The sequence below is a fragment of the Odocoileus virginianus genome, chromosome 9 (assembly GCF_023699985.2).
Source record: "Odocoileus virginianus isolate 20LAN1187 ecotype Illinois chromosome 9, Ovbor_1.2, whole genome shotgun sequence".
In the NCBI taxonomy this organism is placed as follows: domain Eukaryota; kingdom Metazoa; phylum Chordata; class Mammalia; order Artiodactyla; family Cervidae; genus Odocoileus; species Odocoileus virginianus.
The window spans coordinates 12,199,135-12,213,600 of record NC_069682.1 but is presented as its reverse complement, the minus strand read 5'-3'; the positions used below and the strand labels follow the sequence as shown (position 1 = coordinate 12,213,600).

Genomic DNA, 14,466 nt, shown 5'->3' with positions numbered 1-14,466 from the left:
GACAAGTATTGCTTGTTTCTCCCAGGCACACAGAAGCAGAACTGTTAATTAGCTAGAGCAAATGTTTGCTGTGGGGACTGCGGCAGTCCTATGCCAATGCCCCCCCACCCCACCGGGTCATGGTAAGGGTGAGTGTAAGTGTGCCTGTTGGGTGTGCTGTGTGTGGACGAGAGTCCTCAGGATCAGCGTGTTCAGGATTCTACCTCCGTCCCTGAGAAACCCAGTGAGAATACAGGTTGGCAGAGCCCTCTCTAACTGTTGGGAGGTTAAGAGCAATAAACTCAGCCTTTAGCGGGGGACCTTTAACAAGCGGTCTCTCAACACCAGTAAATTAAAAGTGATTTTTCAGAAGTGTTTTTGAGGAGTCATCACTCTGGGGCTTCTGAATAGTTTTTAGATTCTTTAACTTCAAGATCCAGGAATATACAGATTAGGTACTGGGTGTACTAAACCAACACCTTTTATTGGAGAGTGGATATGTATGCCTGCAGTATGTTCTCCAGATGTAAAAGCTACAACTGAAAAGATATTTATCTGCACAGTTATAACCCTTTAAGTCTCCTATTATGGCTATGGCTTTCCATCAATAACTTTCATTTATATGGGGAAATTTTTAGACGCTCAAGATAACCAAATCTGGATCAAAAATGAAAGGAAAAACATAAACACCACTCTTATCATAAAAATGGATAAGGACAGCTACAAACAGCACACAATCAGATTAGCAGTATTTTCTAGGAAATAAATGAAAATGCCTGTTAAGCAGTGGGAACTTAGGGCAGCGGCTCTGCGGCCTACTCTTATTTCCCAGGCATGTGGACCCAGTGGAATCCCTCTCTCTTTCCCCTTGCCAGTCACATCTCCACATCTCTGTTGACTTTCCCACAAACAGAAGAAGCAAGGCATCCACTGCCCTCTGAAGGGGTCCTGGTAATACCTAACCCTTTTCCAGGTTTTCAAGTATATAGAGCTGATGTGTTCTGCATAGACCAGCAGAAGACACCAGCGGTGAGAAAGCTGGAGTCAGGACAGTCAGAGTCTGGAAGCTCTGATGACTCATGACATCAGCATGTGCTTGCCTAGATAATCCCAAAGAAGGAGAAAAGGGACCCATAGGGTTATAAACTTGGTGTTGTATTCCCTGACCCCAGAATTCTCCCCCTTTCTCCACATTCAACTCTTTATTTTTATTTTTCTAATCATCACTACTAAACTTATTCCATAGCCATTTCAATGTGCTTGAAATTCTAAAATTTCTTTCATTCGTTTTTCTCTTTTAGACAAAGGTGGGGGTACAGTCTATTGAAATACAGAAGCTGCTCTGATACCACTGTCGCCAAATTATAATATGACCTTTAAAATACCTTTTATTTAGAGTCAGGCTGTAGCCTGGGTTCTGGTTGACACACCAGGAAATGGCCTATGTGCAGGTCCATCAGACAGAGCAAGAAAATCAGAACTGACATTTCTGAGGGTGGTACTCCTAGACCAGGTGATACAGCCCTTTAGGGCAGAAGCTATGTCTCTTTAACCCAGGACAGAAAATATTTGGTGTGCTTTGTCAACAAATAATTTAGATGATGGATGAGACGCACTGTTGGGACTTTGTGTCATTAGAAGACGGGGCCACAGCAGGACAAGATGTGAAGCTAAACTGTCACTGTTTCTCTTCTGGAAAAATACTGGCTTTCCTGCTGGCAATGAAGGCAATGTATTTCTGAATGAAAGTTACTTTATATTGACTCTTCCTCTTTGTTTTTATGATTACAATGGTCATTTTTTATGCTCTTAGTCCTTTCATTCAGAGACATTTCTACAGGACCACAGCTGCCTTGTGATGTTTAGAAATTGAGCAGTATGATTGAGTTTAATCAAAAGATGAAAACTTTCCAGTTATTGAAACATTGCTAATCATCCCATAGTCTTGTTGCTTCAACAGTTTTACCTGAAAATACCTGCAGACTGGTTTCCACTGCCTAGCTTGTTCCCTAATTAGCAGGATTCTCCTGCAGGCAAACACCTGCATAATCTTACCTGCTGGCCCAGGCAGGTGAGCGCAGAGAAGCCAACATGTACTCTGCAAGAAAGACCCCAAACAAATCCTTTCTTTTTGTTTCTGCAACCTCATATGCAGGTTTGTTATATATTGAAAGTGGAAAGTGGGATCAAGCACTCTTCTGTATTTCTTCCCAAAAAGCCAAAGGTAACCTAAATGCATTGCTGGAAAATCATTTAAAATATTAATAAAAAATCAACTACAGATTTGAAGAAATGAGTGGATTTTTCCTATTTGACAGCTTATCAGTAAGTTGTCGTTTAAAATGTTTTCTACCCTGGGAGTGTACCTCAGTGATGATAGCCATGTATAATTCATAAAGGAAAATAGATTTAAATAAGCCTGCTCAGTAGTTCAGGGTGTGAAAATTCAACAAGCTAGTTTCTTTTCACTGTGCCTGCAGTCACTTTTCCTCCTTCAAGCTCCCACATTCTGCATTGTATTTACTTTTTTGTATTTCGGATCATAATATAATTTGTTTCCAAATGTACATTTAAAGAAGGCAACTTTGAGTGACACAAGAACAGCACAGTAAATGAAAAGTAGGATGGTATTTTCATGTAAATCACATTTTATAAATATTTAAATTACTTTCTTTTGCAGAATAAAAGTGTATGAATACACTTTACATTTAAGCTACAAATTATGCTGAAGGAGTTTTACCTTGTAGAGTTATTGTTCACAACAATGTATATTAAATTTTTTCTGTTCTTACATAATTCTTCAAGACTTTTTACTGGCTGAGGTCATGAGAAGGCCAGAGATAATCCATCTGAACTTGACCATCTGAACTGAGTGTCATAAAACTCAACAACAACCAAAAAATTTTATGCATCCTCAAAATCTTAAAATTTGAGACAGTGAATATCAAAGTCACATTTTATTTGGAAGAGTGGTAACTGTAAAATATATGACTTACAAAAGCACAATCTAATCACACTAATTCCTATCCTGCTAATTTGGATTTTGCAATAATTCAAAGATGATGTATATACATTAGGAAAAAAATGGTTATGATTTAAAAGGAAGGACACCAAAGCATCAAATCTGAGAGCATTTTGAATCCAAGGTTAATGAAAGGGTGGTAAAATCAAACTCATTTGTTTATGTGCTTATTGTGTCAGGAATTGTGATCTGGTTAGGATGTTATTTCCACCAATGTTCAAATGTTTATGAAGTATATAATAGTATCCAAATTTTTCATGCAGAAAACTAGAGAGGTTGACTGATTTATAAAGGTCAATTGGCTAGAAGAGCCAATTAATCCGAACCCAGTCTGTCTGACTAGAAAATAAAAGCTTTGAATTAAAATTATTTTAATATGCTTTCAATGTATGTTTTGAAATCCTAAGTCTCCTGTGGAAAAAGACTTTTGTCTTGGTAGCATATTATTAATTGGTATAGGTTTATTTTGAATTATCATTTTCCGTTACCTAAATTTACATTGATATTTTAGTTGGAAATATGAATATATTACTTAAAAGTAAAAAAGTTAAAAAGTTTTTAATCATTCTAATTTTTTTCTCCCTCTGCACTGTGTTTAATTAGTAAGTTCTTACTGTATTAAAGATGTATCTCTAAAAATAATTTAAGAAGCAGAATGTTTGTTAAATAGCTTTCATGATCTATCATACTAAATATATCATGCACTGATTATCTAAAACTAGGTAATTCCACATCAAATTTGGGAAAATAAACAGCAAATGAGAATCTCATGTTAACATGTATAATTATCATTTTCCTTATTTCTGAGGCCCAGTTGATAATTTATTTAATAAGAAAATACATAAATGTCCTTTAAGCTGATTGATACACAATAGAACATATAACACAACCTCAAGTAATGTTGGTTTTCAGTGACTTCTTTAAAAAAAACAAAAAACAAAAACAAATAATTCATCCTCTCCTATCTATCCTCAAAGATTTTTCGCTGATTAAGACAATGAAGTTTAGACAGAAGTATCTGATGCATAACAAAAGCCAAAATTTTCCATGTTTCTTTTCTAAAAACAGACATTGGAATCAATGAGGCAGTATTAAAAAATAACAATATAGTGAAATAGACTTTGATAAAATATGACTAATTATCATTACTAGATTTCAAATATTGAGAAAATAATCTTTCAGAAGATAAACAAATGATGAATATAGCACTCCCAAAATACCAAGGGAACTGTTGTTTTTCACTTTTGTTCGTATATCTTTGTGGTTTTTGAGTTTTACATGGTAGTTTCCTAAGTGAAATGTTTTTGATTAATAGGTCTGTATTGCTTTATATTTGACACATTTGCTTTCTAGTCAACAATAGTATGGTGATGAGACAGGAGAAAACAATATTATGGCAAAGACCAAAATGATAACAACTTAAATAAAATAGAGGTTTCTTTCTTTTTCTCTCACATAGAAGTTGAGCTGATGTGGCAACTCTGCTCTGCAAAAGTCCTTATGAGCCCAAGCTCTTTTCTATTGTTGTTCCATGTTTTTTAGGGAATTACCTTCGCTTGTGTGGTCCATGATGGTTCATTACCAGGTGTACCTTCTAACTATGAAGAAGGAGAAGGAGGGAACACCAGTCTACTTCCTTAAAAGTTATGACTTGGAGGTTGTATAGCCTCCTGCCTCCTCCCACATCCTATTGGCCAGAACTTCGTCACATGGGCCCACCTAACTGCAAAGGAATCTGGGAAATGCAGTTTTTAACTGAGTAGCATGTGCCCCTAAAGTTCTATTCTTATATAACAAACTATTAATGAATACTTTAGCTCCTGCCATATTCAGTATCCATCATGAAAAAAACTACAACTTTAAAAAATAAATATACACTTCAATTTGCCATTTGTAATGCGATGATACCAAAATTATAGGTTCAGAAAAATAATCTGCTAATGACATTTTTTAAAAATTAATTAGCTTTATTTTTTAGAGCAGTTTTAGATTCACATCATAATTGAGCTGAAAATAGAGATTTTCCACATATTCCCTGCCCCAACACATGTCTTTCCCACGATCATATCTTGTCATTATAAACTTGTCCAAACCCATGTGTGGAGTGTTAAGTCACTTCAGTCACGTCCGATTCTGTGCGACCCTATGGACGGATCATCCAGGCAAGACTACTGGAGTGGGCTGCCATGCCCTACTCCAGGGGATCTTTCCAACCCAGGGATCAAACCTGTGTCTTTTGCATCTCCTGCATTGGCAGGTGGGTTCTTCATCACTAGTGCCATCTGGGAAGCCCAAACCTATAGCATGTACAATATTAAAAGTGAATTCTTGTGAACTTTGGGTGATAGCAAGATATCAGTGTAGGTTCATCAGTTGCAACAAATGTACTCCTCTGGTGTAGGATGTTGATAATGATGACATTTTCTATATAATTTACCAATCTATTGCCTCTCAACTCTAATTAAACACTTCATTGCTCAGCATGTGATTTCTAATCACTTTCTCCCTGCCATCTGGCTTCATGTAAAGCGTTCTCAGCGGGGGCACTGGAGGGAACCTGGAGGCAGAAGGACTCTTCATCCTGGTTCTGGTGCGTGTTCTTTCTCAGCAGGCTCCTATGGTGTGTGGCAGTCACCAGGGCATGGCGTGCCTTGCAGGCAGTCTCCCCTGACTCCCAGAGGGAGGCTTCCCAGAGTACCTTCCCCACCAACAGATTCCAGTGCGCTTCATGTGGCCAGCTCTCCCTGGATGCCTTCCCCCTGGCACCCTAGAGGGCAGATTCCCAGTGATCCCGGGTGCCCTGGGACCACAGCTGACTTCTCCTCCGTGCACTGGGCCATGGCCTCGCCACCACAAATGCGGTCTGGATCTCAGTCCTGGAAACAGGCTCCTACTGCAAATTTGTTCCTGCCTTGAGTGCTGTATTTCAGCCTTAGGGGGTAGATTCCTCTATTCCTAATTCTTCTGAGTTAACTCTACTTAATTCCCAAGCCTCAGCTACTCTGATGATTCTCTGTTGCAGTTAATAAATTTGTATTTTTCATATTCCCTGTTGAATTTGAATAGATTCTGTTTCCTGATTGGATCTTGTTTGATATAAAGGAGGAAAGTCAATCATATTAAGACAACCAGAGTTTCCCCATTCTCTTTGTGGAATGTAAGAGGCTGCAGAAAGAAATGGGAAAATGTGTCATTTTTGAAGTCTATGATTAAGGTGAATACTCAGATATCCTGAGAATATCATGGAAGTAAATATACAAATCAAACCTGACAGCAACAAATTTTTTATGAATCAAAACTTTGCGTGTCTGAAAGTAGTGAGCATTCATGGGAACAGAATCAACGTGGGTGTTTTAAAAAATGCAGTTGTTATGCTGTGATATTTTTCATTCCTTATCAACATCAGATAAAAAAAAAAAAACCTAAGCCTTTAGAGTGTCCTCCAAAAGTTGTGTTCCTTCTCCTACACTATTCTCTTTACACTTCTAGGGAAGAATATTCACATTAAGTATAGGAAAATGTTTCATTTTGATAGTAAATAATGCTGCTTTCTGCATGACTTCATAGTGACATATTTGTTTTAGACAGGATCGTTAGCTGCCCTGCATCCCTAGCCTAGATGGAATCTTTCAAAGCTGTAGCTCTGGAAATTAAGTTGGATACAAGATGGAATTTTGCTAACAGTTTCAGTTGGAAAGTAATACCAAGAAATGTTAAGGTGTTAATTTCTTTTTCTAAACTAGCGCTGGGCATAAGAGAATGAGGACAGATACGTGCAGTTCTAAAGGCAGGGGTGTACTTTAGGAGAAGCAATTTCTTCCATTTAGTTACCATCATTCTCCCAAATTACGAGTATATATTCAATACAACTTTTTAAAAATTACTATTTATAGATTTAAATGATTATTTTATAATTATCTCATATATATTTGTTTTAATTAGAAATATATGTTGGTTTTATCAGCAATTTTTGCTTTGCATGTTTTTGTTAACATTGTTACTTCAATTTTATATATTTCTTTTTAAAAAGTGAGAGTGAAAGTGCTGGTCGTTCAGTCATGTCCAACTCTTTGCCATCCCATGGTCTGTAGCCCGCCAAGCTCCTTTGTTCTTGGAATTCTCCAGGGAAAAATACCTGAGCAGGTTGCCATTTGCTTCCCAGGGGAACCTTTCCAACCCAGGGACCAATTCGGGTCTCCAGCATTGCAGGCAAATGCTTTACCAACTGAGCCACCAATCAAGCCCCCAAACTATCATCTAATGCCACTTTGGAGATCGCATGAAGTTTGCTGTAGTAGCTGCTAAGAAGGAAAGAGTGATAAGATGTTGTATTTTCCTTGAGTCCCATTTTCATAGGTGTCTTTGCATAATGAAGCATATGTATTTATAGTCTTGTGTTTCTGTATTTCAGATCAAGTTTCTTGAAGTTCTTAAAGGTTTTCTTTAGTGGTTTTTGTTTAAACCTAATTTTTTCTTACAGAAAGCTATGTAAATTTGGGTAAATCTTCATTAACTTTAATCAGAACTGTATATAGGTGGCAGATGTTTAAATTTAATGAACTCTGGCAGTGGGTAGTTGTATATGGAGTCAATAGGTGCATATTTAAGACATTTTTTTTTCAGCATGAAATGTTTATTTTTATGTTTTCAAGCATCATATATACATTTTGCTTAGGTATTAATTTCTTGTGCATGCAGTCTGTTTTCTTTGGAATTTGTTTTTCTTCTGTAGCAGAAACTGAACTATCTTTTCAAGTTATCTCTGTTGTCTTTATTTCACTTTAGTCATTGCATTCAGTAAGAAATATAGACATGTTGAAGGATGAGATCTGGGCATGGAATTTTAGGCAGCTCCTTCAAGTGAAAACAAAAAGTGAATATCATAAATTATAAATTCAGGTATCTTTGGAGTACTGTTGTTGAAATAACTTATTTGTGTCCATCACTCTGTATTATCTCTCAGTTGTTAACTTTTCAATGTGTATTTGTGGAACAAATGAAAATAATTCAGATGAAAGTGTATATATACATATATTTTTTAATAAGAGTACTAGATTCTCTTTAAACTCAGACTTTCAAGGTACTGAACCTTAAGATAGTTTTCAACTGGAAAAGTATGCAAGTACCTCATGTCGACATCAAAATTTAAGTCAACTGCAAAATTCCCACTGAAATTTAGCCCTGAACACATGAAAATAATTCATGGCAGGGGAGCAGTTTAGATGCACTGCCTGCTCTCTGTCCTAACAACTTGATCTATTCTTTACTTCCTATCGTCACAATGTCTCACAATTGCCAACGACAAAGCCATCACAAACTCCTAACCTGTTTCTTTCACTCTGGGTCTGGAAGAGTAACACCAATGTTCTAGTTCATAAACTCAAACAGCCCCTAAACAGCACCTGAGATCTGAACAGAAATAGGAATAGTATACATATATTTGTAACGTGATAAGTAATAAAATGATGAATTAGTTCAACTGACTATATAAACTGTCACACAAATACAACTCAGAATGCAGGCAGAAAGCCTTAGGTGCAGGAGATTAACATTCTAGTTCAAATAAGGAAAAAGTACATTGTATGGAGCTTCCAAGAATATATAATTGTGTGCAGGTTTTTTTGTTGTAATTTGGATGAATTCCAACTTTTCCAGAAGAAAGCCTTTGCTTACATATTAAACACACATATAACAGAAAAACAGAGAGGTAATAAATAAAAATATTTTTTCTTTTTAAAGAAAAATTTTCAAACTGCTTTAACTGATCAATATACATGAAGATGTTCTATTCAGTTATATGTTTGATTCTGCCTTATAAAAGTTCTTTTAAAATAAGAGAGCCATTGTGAGTCAAGGTGTTAATATATATGGACTATATATATATATATATATATATACACACACATATGTATATATATATAAAGTTAATATATATATATATAAAGTTATGAAGCTTGTTGGCAGATCATGGTTTGTTGAAATGGCCAACATCACTGAATCCAAAGTAAACACAAAATTACTTATATGCCAGGGGACCTCCACAGTTTGATTAGCAAGAATACCAAGGAAACAAACCTCAGATTGTCATTTTTTGCTTCAGCTTTGTGGATTACCCTTAATGCATTGTAAATATTTATTAACATAGAATAATATAAATACATGTCCCATGCAATGAAGTCATTCTTCTTCTTAGGTAAAACGATTCCACTATAGGAAAAAATGCAGAACACAACCTTTCATGGAAGATCTCATTTCTCTAAGACCTGCTGAAAACAAATAGCAATGCAATATTGAAAATCAATGCCTACAAAATGTCTAGAGTGTGTAACAAAAAATGTAGGATTTAATTATATACAACAGGTAGATAAAAGAGGAGGGACTTTAAAAAAATTGAACTGATACCATTTTTTTGGCTGCCATGTCCTTCTCCAGGGGATTTTCCTGATCCAGGAATCGAACCTGGGTCTCCTATGTTGCAGGCAGATTCTTTACCATCTGCCACCAGGAAAGCCCCTTTTTCAGAGTAATCCTATGTAAATCTATTAGAAACATAGATTAATTTGAAACTTTTTGAAAGCTTTGAAAGACATGAGCTTTTAAAGAAAAATAGTATTCTATTATATAAATTATTGTATATATATAAAAATTATTGAAAGATAAGGCAATTTAAATTGTTAAAAAATTCAAAACCAAAGATCCTTAGTATGATTTTCCCCAGAGATGGAAAAAGTGTTTCTTATACGTATGGAATAAATATGGTCAGCAAAGTAACAGAAAAATAAGGAGGGTGCTATGCTACAGTGAACTGAAAAGTTCTCTGCCCTCTCTAATTCTCCTTTATCAGTTTATATGTTTATTAAACACACATAAGTCAATTGTACCTTCCACATTAATTGCATAGATTTCATCTGTGTGATATGGCCTCATTGTGAATTAATATCAGTAGATCTTTGTATTAATAACACTATAGAAAAAAACTATGCCGAACCATTGAAATTTTACATCAGTGGCACTCCCCTGATATTATGGAGATATATTCACTTGGAGTTTATATTAAGTACTTTAAATATTAATCCAGAAATTAACTTGCAAACTCTGACTTGCCTAAAAATCTATTCACTTTATATGCCCTCCCTCAAACCTAGAGAGAAAATCGTAAAACTCAAACTTAGCATGAAAGATGATTTAAAAACTATTTTTGTTTACCCATTGGGTATCTTGAATACAGTAGACTTGTCATGTCCTTTTTTCTATTTAAGAGATGGGACAGGCTGTCCATCTCCACTTGTAATTTACCAGGCAAAATAAATGGGGTTTGGCGGCACAGGCAATAACTGAAGCGGCCACGAGGTGGCAGTGAGAGCTTTTTGTCTCCAGAATGCTCACCGTCTCCTAGAGGTTAACGACACAACCCTTGGCCTTGAGTCTCAGGACCTCAAAGTGTGAAAACTCACTGACTCTCCTTTCTGACCGTTCATGTTGCTTTCAGATCTCTTGCCTCTGTCCAACCCCATCTTAAGGCGGCCAGTATAACTGCCTTACTTTCTTTACTTTTTAGAACGTGAGAGTGGTCGGTAGAGACCAAGTTTGCAAAGGCGAAATAGGAGAAGAGAGAAAGAAGGAAGTGAGAGGGGAAAGACAAATAGCGGACCCAAGTCCCTTCTGCCGGTGAATGATACTCAGCTTGCAGAGGACCACAGATGTGTATATTTATTATCTAATTGTCTTCTGCCACAGGCAAAAAATATCCCTGACTTTCTTCAGCATTTTGTGGTAAAAAGTCTATCTTCAGTCATGACCTACACACATTCCAATGTGCCTGCGTGTTTCAAACAATTGTTTATAGTTGGAACCATTAACTGATGACAGTTTAGTTTTCCAGAATGAACTGGTTTTTAATTGACAATGAGAAAAATAATACTTTAAGAAGTTTCTTTAGGTATAGACTGATAAAATCATTAGAAAAAACTGTAGCTTTAAAGTATGTAAATAACTGAATTTTTATCAATCAAATCAATCAAAGACTAATAATAATTATGAAGGTGTTAGATATTATCATAGCTTGTAACAATGAAGTAATTTGTTTTTCAGGGAAGGAAGCCTTTAAATGTATTCACCTGAGTAAGGGCTTTTGCTTCTTAATAAATTTGAAGGGCTACATGAAGGGAAGAGACCTCAGATTATTATTTTGATGAGTGGGCTAAGATGATAAAACAAAGAGGGTGAATTATTTATAAATATATATTAATCAGTACTGCTACTGCTAAGTCGCTTCAGTCATGTCCAACTCTGTGCAACCCCATAGACGGCAGCCCACCAGGCTCCTCCATCCCTGGGATTAATCAGTACAGATAAATTTAATTACCCTTATTTCAGAGAACATCCCCTTTTGTTCCCATATATTCCTATTTTAAATTATAAAAACCTTGACCTATATCACACTATGCCTTTCTAGCTAATAAAGCTTAATAAGTATGCTATATAGTTAGTTGACATCTATGCAAAGTTTTAATTTATACTGAGGAATCTTAATATGTGTTTTTATTTGTTTTTTAAAAACTGCTTATTTATCTTTTAATTGACATTGAAATAGTTTAAAATATTATAGAATAGAAACAACAACAAAAACAAAAACCACTAGAATGGGAATTCTGGGGCATTTTGTAGCGTGATTTTAAACTCTGCAAGCATCCGAAAAATAAGAACTTTTTCAATTGTCAAATTTCCAATAAGCTTTGTTTTTATTTTTCCTAACATAGGAAACTTGGCTGAGTAATAAAATGTTCAATGGTAGGAGTAGGGATTTAAAAGGGACGTTAATCTCTATTAAAGTAAGTTACCTTAATTTTGCATGAATACATTTTATTACTAAGTAGAAAGGGATAATTTATAGATATAGTATAGAGATCTATTGTGGATCTGCAAAAAGCAAAAATAAAGATTATTTCTTTATATTTATCTTTTGTTTCCCACAAGCAACCCATATATATGGAGTAGATATAAATATATCTACTCCATAGATCTGAGACAGCTATATATATTCCATAGATAAGAGACAAATAAATCAATCAAGTACATTTGCAAAAAGAAATTCTAAAAATCCAGGAAAAGACAGGAATTTCTCTTTTCACAATTCTGTTAACATTCTCATATAAAATTATGGCAAAATTCAGTAGTATTTGAAAGTGATATAATTTATTTGGTCCTCTCAGTAATCACACTGTGTGAAATCATGCTCTCAGTAATCACACTGTGCAAAATCACTAGTTTTTAAAACTTATTTCTTCTTCATGACATAGCCAGATAGAAATGGAGTTGAATTATTTGAAATGTGTTTCAATTTTCCATGTATTTTAAAGTTGAAGTTTACTGGCTACTTTGTTGCATGAAGTATATTTGCAATATTGTAAATATATACATATTTTTCATGCATAAACAGATAATTCAAGAACTCAAGCTAAAATGATTCCTCTATGAGACCAGGACCCTCTCTTATGACTGCATATATTATATTAATTCAATGATCAAGAAGTTTTAATAATGTTCTAGTGTTCCTGTTTTTGTATTTTTTTATTCTGGAGTCTTAGGTTTCAACTTCAATTATTTAGGGAAAATCTAGTCAAAGACTTTTACATAAGAATTTTAAGGAATAAGAAATGGAAAGCGAAATCATGACAAATTATGTACTAATACCTATTTACCTTAAATCTGAGAAGTAGCATTAAAATTTCTTAGATAAAAAGAATGTCTCCATGTCCTTATGGATATAAATATCAGTGTTGTAGAAGCAGTATAGGCAAAAATTTCTTCTTAATTTTGGAATACTTTATAAGGTTTTAAAAGGCAAAGAGCGTAAAGAGTTATTTGAATTTGTGTGTATACAAATATATTCAGATGTTCAAGTGGACAAGAGATGTCTGGGACAGTCTTACTATGTGGCTTTATAGCTTGATGTTGGAGACTGGGAGATGATGCTGTGTGAAACATCTCTAAATTTTGCATAGGATGGCATTTTCCTGTGTCCTGAGAGTGAGCCAATTAATGAACAATGATGAATGTTGGTTACATTTAATATGTCATCTAAGGAGCACAATATTAAACATTTAACAGCTAAAAGGAATGTTTCAAGCTTGTCCACACATGCCTCCAACTTCCCTCCAAAGGACAACACTGCAGAAGATCTCATCATGTCCTAAAGACCTTAGAAGTAAATGCAGTGCTTACTTCAGGAGCACACATACTAAAACTGGGATGATGCAGAGAAGATTAACATGGTCTCTGAGCAAGGATGGTGTGTATCAATACATCCTTCAAGTGTCTCATATGTTTAAACACGAGGCAGTTTTTTTTAAAGGCTTAATTCTGTCGGAGGTCAACAAAAATTTTTAGGTAGCAAACAAGACATCTCAAAAGCCAGTCCATCTGTGAAAAAACGTTTTTTGTTTGTTCGTTTACCAAATCTATATATTGTAAATATATGCGCTTCAGTACAAAAGTAATCATGAGATTATTAACTTTAAAATATGACTCCCAGAAATAAATAATTAATAGACAGACAACAGATTATCTCAGGTGTTAGAGGGTGGCGAGAGTACAGTTTTTTTATTAAATGAAAGATGAACCAAAAACTTTTATTGGAAGTAAAATAAGATAGATTCTAGTCATATAATAATATTCTTAGACTTCTGGCTCTAAACTACACTTAAATTCCTTGTGTTTGTTACAGGAACTTGATTAAAGAGACCAAAGTCATTGTTTGCTCTAAGTTTTATAGTTCTATGAAATAGCTCCAAACAACTAAACTTTAAATAACAAATATTTCATTTTTTTCTACTATATGCCAAAGAAGAGAAAGAAACCTAATATTCATTGAAAGTTACCTAGTATCTGGTATTATATCCTTTACATGTATTATTTATTTGGTTTTAGAGACATTCCTAAGGTACTAAAATTAAAATTATGATTATTTTGCAATATTTCTAAGTCACTATTGAAAATATGGCAGACATTCAAATTAGAGATAGATTTTAGGGATTAAATATTTTGTAAGTCAAAAATATATTTTGTTTACTGAAAAAAAAATTATGAATGCAGTTTGCATTTGACCAAATCTTCTAATCCTGGGCTTGGTTTGTGTTGTAACAGCAGTGCTTGTCAGCAGAATAAGGTAATTGCTGTAGATAATGTTTGAGAAAAACTTTTATTTTAACCACAGAAAATAGTAGCTACACATTCCAGAAGGCTATATTCTAAAATTTTATTTTACAGGATGTTTACATATTTTAATATTAAATACATAAAAGTAGGGGTTCAAATTCTGATGTAAGTGATAAAGTCAAGCAAACGCTATAAAGTATTTAATATTTGGAAAATCCTTTGAGGAATGGCTGTTCATATAAAGAACTGATGTTCTTCAGTCCATTTTCTACTTTCCCAATCTTCATGGTTCCCTGGGCATTGCCAAA

General features: G+C 34.8%; 1 non-coding gene across 1 annotated transcript; it reads left to right on the top strand.

Annotated features, from left to right (window-relative positions):
• Positions 1–13,217: 13,217 nt before the first annotated feature.
• On the top strand, positions 13,218–13,321 carry LOC139036830 (U6 spliceosomal RNA). Its single transcript, XR_011489694.1, has one exon. It is a non-coding gene; the product is annotated as a U6 spliceosomal RNA (small nuclear RNA).
• Positions 13,322–14,466: the final 1,145 nt, after the last annotated feature.